The following is a 6,804-nucleotide window of genomic DNA, read 5'->3' as shown; positions in this document are numbered from 1 at the left end:
GGGGATGCGATCATGGGTGCCCGGCTGCAATTACGGCTTCCCCGCTGTGGCGCCCCCATTAGGTACTAACTGTCACTATGAGAGAAAGACAGATACTTAATGGTTTGGATTGCTTCAAGTGGGATAGTAATATTTGTCAGCAATATCTCTCCTGAAGTTTGAGGATTTGGTCCCACTTTACACTGTGAGACCTATAGCCTGTTGCCATGAAGTCTGTGACTCCTAAATGGTCAGAGCATTGCTTGATGTGTATTCCATGTATTTCAATGAAGGATACGCACAGACTGTCATTGCAGTCATTGCAGTCTTGTCCTATTGTCTGTTTTGAGATGGAATGTATATTGTGTTAAAGTCTACCTGTCCCATTGTTAAATGTTAAATGTTAATGACCTCACATTGTTCTGTCCAGATGGCTATATAATTAGTTCAGGTTAATTCTGTTTCTGTATACAATTCCATCTGATAAATGATAATGTAATCAGGGGCCCTGACCTGGTCAGTAGGGGGGGGGGGGAATGTGTATGTCCCTGTGTTGTATATAAATTCTGTGTGACTGTTCAATAAAGAGTTCTACTTCACCCTCAATCTAGAGTCCTGTCTCTTATTGGGGGAATCTGCTACAAGGGATTGCTATGCTCTTCATACTCCCTTGAATAATCACTAAGTTCTTGTAAGAGCTTGTTCCTGTTCCACTCTCTGGGAAAAGAAAGGTTCACCCACTGGAACCTGGAGCCTTGTCGTAGGTCCAGGGTGCGTAGGAGACAATGAGACCCCAACCAAGCTGCAGTGGTTCGTGGGGTCAGCGGTGGTTATGGTGTCTGGTGGAGTGCTTGGAGCCCTTGGGAAGCATCCGGCAATGGAGGTACCCAGTCGGGGTGCCGGTTGATCCGTTACAGTGCCATTCAGAATAAACATACACAGCATATCAGTGAGCATTAAAACGGGAGTTTAAACAGTAAATCTACCTTTGTTGAGAAAAAAAACAATTTGGCTGATCAATATACAGGGATCTTAGAAACCTTTTAGCAGATACCTATCTGCTGCTAGAAAATAGAAATAGTTGTTTGCTTCACCATGTCCTGATTCTTAAATTCTGGTTCATTATAAGCACCTGGTGCACTTTCGATGTTCTATTGAGAAAATTGGCTGTGTTTGCATCTTTTTAGAAGTGTTTAACCCAGAGGGAAATATCTCACTATAAATGAGATCCCCATTCCAGGGTGTGCCTAAATGTATATCTTAGTGCAGACTTCTGGGCGAAGCAGTGAGTCAGTCACACATTGTTAATGTCATTCCTGGAGGTATTCTGCACACCGAATGTACAAAACCGTTAATAGTTATAATATCTTTATAACCTGTTCGGTCACAATTGATACTTTTTTATTTTTATAAATTCTACACAAAGCCCTTGAGTGGGTGGCTCTGCTGAGCTTCCAGGTGCATTCAAAGTGACAACTCCCAAGGTCAAAGCTGCTGGCTTTGAAGTGGAAAGTCCCAGCTGGAAACCCAACACCGGTCATTAGAGGACTGCAGGGGACTAGTTCTGTCCAGGAAACAAAAACATTTACTGAAAATATTTCGTTTTTTCCTGGTTTCTTAGCTTAGGTATTTGAATGCAGAATGTAAGAAACAACTGAATAGATAGATAGATAGATAGATAGATAGATAGATAGATAGATAGATAGATAGATAGATAGATAGATAGATAGATAGATAGATAGATAGATAGATAGATAGATAGATAGATAGATAGATAGATAGATAGATAGATAGATAGATAGATAGATAGATAGACCTTAATTGCCATCCATTTACATCCTCCCATGCATGAGCAGCCAATGATAGCTGATCACATGATGTTAACAGCAGCCGGCAATCAGATTTTTTTTTTCTCCTCACACTGAAGCGCGAGAAGAAAAAAAAGCCGATCGCCAGCTGCTGTCAGAGGGACACCAGTCCCGAAGAGGAAGAGCAACTGTGCCCACCAGTGCCACCTAGCAATGCCACCTATCAGTGCAGGTCAGTGCCACCTACCAGTGCCCACCAGTGCCACCAATCAATGCTCACCAGTGCCGCCTATCAGTGCCAATCAGTGCCCCATCATCAGTGCTGCCTATCAGTGTCACCTACCAGTGCCCATCAGTGCCACCTATAAGTGCCCATCATTGCCACCTATTAAAGCCCATCAGTGCCCATGAGAGACACCTATCAATGCCACCTATCAGTGCCACATATTAGTGCCCTTAAGTGCCACCTACCAGTGCCTTTTACTGCCACCCATCAGTGCCTATCAGTGCCACCGATCAGTGCCACCTATCAGTGCTGTCTTATCAGTGCCCATCAGTCCCGCTTATCATTGCCCATCAGTGTTGCCTATCAGTGCCTATCAGTGCCCGCCAGTACAGCCTATCAGTGCCTATCAGGGACGCCTACAAGTTCAGGGCAGTGCCACCTACCAGTGCCCACCAGTGCCACCTATCAGTGCCAATCAGAGCCCCATCATCAGTGCTGCCTATCAGTGTCACCTACCAGTGCCTATCATTGCCACCTATCAGTGCCCATCATTGCCACCTATTAGTGCCCATGAGTGCCACCTATCAGTGCCACCTATCAGTGCCCCATATTAGTGCCTTTCAGTGCCACCTACCAGTGCCTTTCAGTGCTGCCCATCAGTGCCATCCATCATTGCCACCTATCAGTGCCACCTTATCAGTGCCACCTTATCAGTGCCCATCAGCGCCGCCTTATCAGTGCCCAACAGGGCAGCCTATCAGTGCCCATCAGTGCCGCCTCATCAGCGCACTTCAATGAAGGAGAAAAATTACCTGTTTTCTTGATTTGATTTGATTGTTTTGTTTGATTATAATCTGAATGTCTTTGTTATGTCTATGGCACTGTTATCATATTGATCTATATATGGTTGTATTGACCTAAATTTTATTTTTGTATGACTTTCTAATAAAAATATTTTGTAAACAAAAGAAAAATTACCTGTTTGCAAAATTTTATAACAAACTATAAAAATAGTTTATTTGTTTTTTTGTGTTTTTTGTTCAGCAAAAAATAAAAAATCCCAGTAGTGATTAAATACCACCAAAAGAAAGCTCTATCTGTTTGAAAAAAATGATGCACATTTCATTTGGGTACAGTGTTGCATGACTGCGCAATTGTCATTCAAAGTGTTTCAAAGCGGTGAATTGGCTTAGGCAGGAAGGGGGTTTAAGTGCCCGCTAGGCAAGTGGTTAAAGATAAATAGAGATAGATATCTAAGGAACATTGAAAGCATATTTTAACAAAAAATAAACAAACATTTTTTTATACCTATGAAAATATGTTTAAGAAATATTTAAAAATTCTGATTTTTTTTTTAATATAGTAACATTGCAAAAAGAAAAAAAAAAATACAAAATTAATGTGTTAAAAATGTAATTGTACTTTATTTTCCTAAATCAGCTAACTTCACTTAAATTTTTTTTAAATTATTAATAATAATAAACATAATAATAATAATAATACTGTGACCATTGCATTCCCAGGATTCCTCTCATATTTTTAAAAACCCCCTTTCTTTCTAGTTCTTTCTCCAACCCACTTCCCTTTACTCATTTGAAACATCCCTCTTTCCCTTCATTTATATCCTCTATTGCCCGGGTCCTCAATAGGCGGACACCGGGCCGCGTCCGGACCCAGACGCGCTTAGCTCTGGACCGCGGCGGTCTGTCTGTCCTGAAGCTGCTGCCTATTCCTTTTATCACTGGTTGCTAGATCACCGGCTGCCCGGCGTCTAACAACCAGTGATATCACAAGCCCGTTGCCCAGCATTCACAGTGGAGGAGGAACTTATTCCTCCTCGCGCCTAAGCACCGCCCCCCCCCGCGCTGCATTCTGGGAGTTGTAGTCTGTGGACACTGAGCTGAGGGAAGCCGGTGTTCTATCAGAAAACCATACCCCTACCTACGTCATTTCCGGAGCGGGTTCATCATGCACCAGCTGTAGCCGCGTCACACGTCCTACTGCGCATGCGCAGAATAGGTAGGGAATTTTGATAACATCATAAGGGGTGAGGCAAAAGTCCTACTGCGCATGAGCAGGCGCATGCGCACCAACGGATCAAGCAGACGAGCCGACAATGGGACAATCCTATTCCCTACCCACACGCGCACTCCCACTGTCTCATTGTCGGGTCGGCGCAGTGTGGGCATGGGGATTAGATTGTTGGCTCGGTGCAGTGTCGGCTCGGTGCAGTGTCGGGTAAGCGCAGTGTGTGCCATGGAGAGCAGATGAATGTTTGTTATAAGAGATCACGCTGCCCGACCCGTTGGTGCGCATGCGCCGGCGCATGCACACTAGTACTTTTGCCTGACCCCTTACGATGTTATCAAAATTCCCTACCTATTTTGCGCATGCCCAATAGGACGTGTGACGCGGCTACAAGCTGCTGCATGACGAATCCACAGCCGATCTCAGCCGGAAATTACGTAGGTAGGGAAATCTGACGGGGTAGGGAAATCTGGGCTTCGGCGGCAGGTGGTGAAGAGACATCTGCTCGGCGGCGAGGTGCATGGACGTCTGAGCGCTCAGCTCTTTGCCAAGCAACCAGACTGGGACCTACCACAGCGAAGAGGGTAACTCCAAACTCACATTCCGACCATCCCCGTCCGATCCTGCCACCTAAGAGGAAGGAGGCAGGGGCGTAACTACAGGGGTTGCAGGGGTTGCGGTCGCAACCGGGCCCCATGCTCCAGGGGGCCCTGTGCGGCTCCCCTGTACACCTGGATAGGAGGGGCAGCAGGGGCCGCATGTAGAGAAATCACTGCCCTCCTTTTTCCTCCTGTAGCTGCAGGGGGAAAATGGAGGAGATTGGTTCCTCTGTATGCTGCCCCGCCCCTCCTCCTATCCATCCAGTTCACTTGTGTTCTGCTGTCTCTGGGCCCCTGTGTGCTCCCCTGGTCCCCCCCCCTACTGTGCTTCCCCCCCTACTGAGCTTCCCCCCCCCACTGTGCTGCCCCCCCCTACTGTGCTCCCTACCCTCTCCTGCCGGCTGCTGCAGGGGATGTGTCATAATAGAGAACCAGGAAGGGGTCGGTAAATAGGTAATTTACCAGCCAGCTCCTTCCTTTTCTCAATGGACAGAGTCATAGTCAGTGACATTGTAAAAAAAATAAAATAAAATGATAAAAAATAATACAATTAAAATACCAAAAAAATAAAAACAACTGACACCAGTGAGTGAACTTCCAGGATCGTAAAGGTCACACTTGCAACCGGGCCCTGGCATTCCGCCACTGTGGGGAGGCCCCAACATCGCAGGAAGGGGGCCCACTGCAGAACTTGTGAAAGGGTCCCGCAATGAGAGTAAAGGGCCCCAGGATCAGTGGGAAGAGTCCCAGGCTTGAAGGGAAGGGCCCCGGCCAGGGGTCCAGGGGGCCCTTCATGGTTTCTTGCACCGGGGCCCTGAAGGTTCTAGTTACGCCTCTGGAAGGAGGTGTCTCTTCGCTACAGCAACTGGGAAGACGAGTAAGTGTGGGAATGCTTGCATGTAAAATAAATCTATAATTTTAACTATACAGAACTACAGAAATGTTTTTAAAAAGATTAATATATTTCACCTGCATAGCCACTGAAAATATGCAACAAAAAATAGTTTGTACTACTGTAAACCATAAAAATGAAGTCTCACTGCATTTTTAAAGAAGTATTTTCATATAATATAATGAAAATAATTATTTAAAAATGCAGTGAGACTTCATTTTTATGGTTTACAGTAGTACAAAATATTTTTTTGCTGTATATTTTCAGTGGCTATGCAGGTGAAATATATTAATCTTTTTAAAAACATTTCTGTAGTTCTGTATAGTTAAAATTATAGATTTATTTTACATGAACATATATATTTGTTTTCCATCATTGCCAGCACAATGGCTGAAATTATAAATCAGGCTGACGGGAAGAATAGCTAAAAGACACAAAATTCTTTTTGCAGTCTCTCCCATCTATGGATCAAACAGTGTCATATTTCACATATTGGTTGTGTATTTGTTAGGTCATTTTTTTTGTGTATAGTTCAAAAGATTTGGGGAATGCCTTTTTTTGTTGTTGGAGTTCTGTATTTGGAATTTGACGGACACTTTTCCAGACCTCGGACTGAATGGAAAATTGGTGAGTGGACCTTTCAAGTTTACATTTGAGTACCCCTGCTCTTTTGTATATGCAGTTGATACATTCCTACTATGACTATGTACCAAGAAATTCTGAGACGCTGTCTGTCAAACACTTGCTTTAATTTTCTAGTACCCTAAAAAATGATTGAATAGAAAAATATTTGAACTAATAATAATATTAACAATGTTATTTAGATATTACAAATATATATATATATATATATATATATATATATATATATATATAGAAAAGATAATAATGTATATATATATATGTGTGTGTATATGTGTATATATATATATATATTTGTAATATCTAAATATATAAAAAAAATACAAAAATAATTAAAATCGAAGTTATATATATAGTATTTTATGAAAAAAGATAATAATAATAATTATATATATATATATATATATATATATATATATATATATATATATATATATATATATATATATATATATTATTATTATTATTAATGTTATAAAAATAAAATTTTCACTTTTTCAGGAGACAAACACATTTAAGTAAAAAGAATAGAGGAAATAAGGAAACATCCAAAGGCTTTTTTTTTTTTTGCACCTTAAAAAAAAAAAGAACAACTTGCACTTTTTGTGCACACAACACATTTAACTACAA

The sequence above is a fragment of the Pelophylax lessonae genome (assembly GCF_965119305.1).
Source record: "Pelophylax lessonae genome assembly, chromosome: 12".
NCBI classification, from domain to species: Eukaryota; Metazoa; Chordata; class Amphibia; order Anura; family Ranidae; genus Pelophylax; species Pelophylax lessonae.
Note: the sequence above shows the minus strand (reverse complement) of the source record.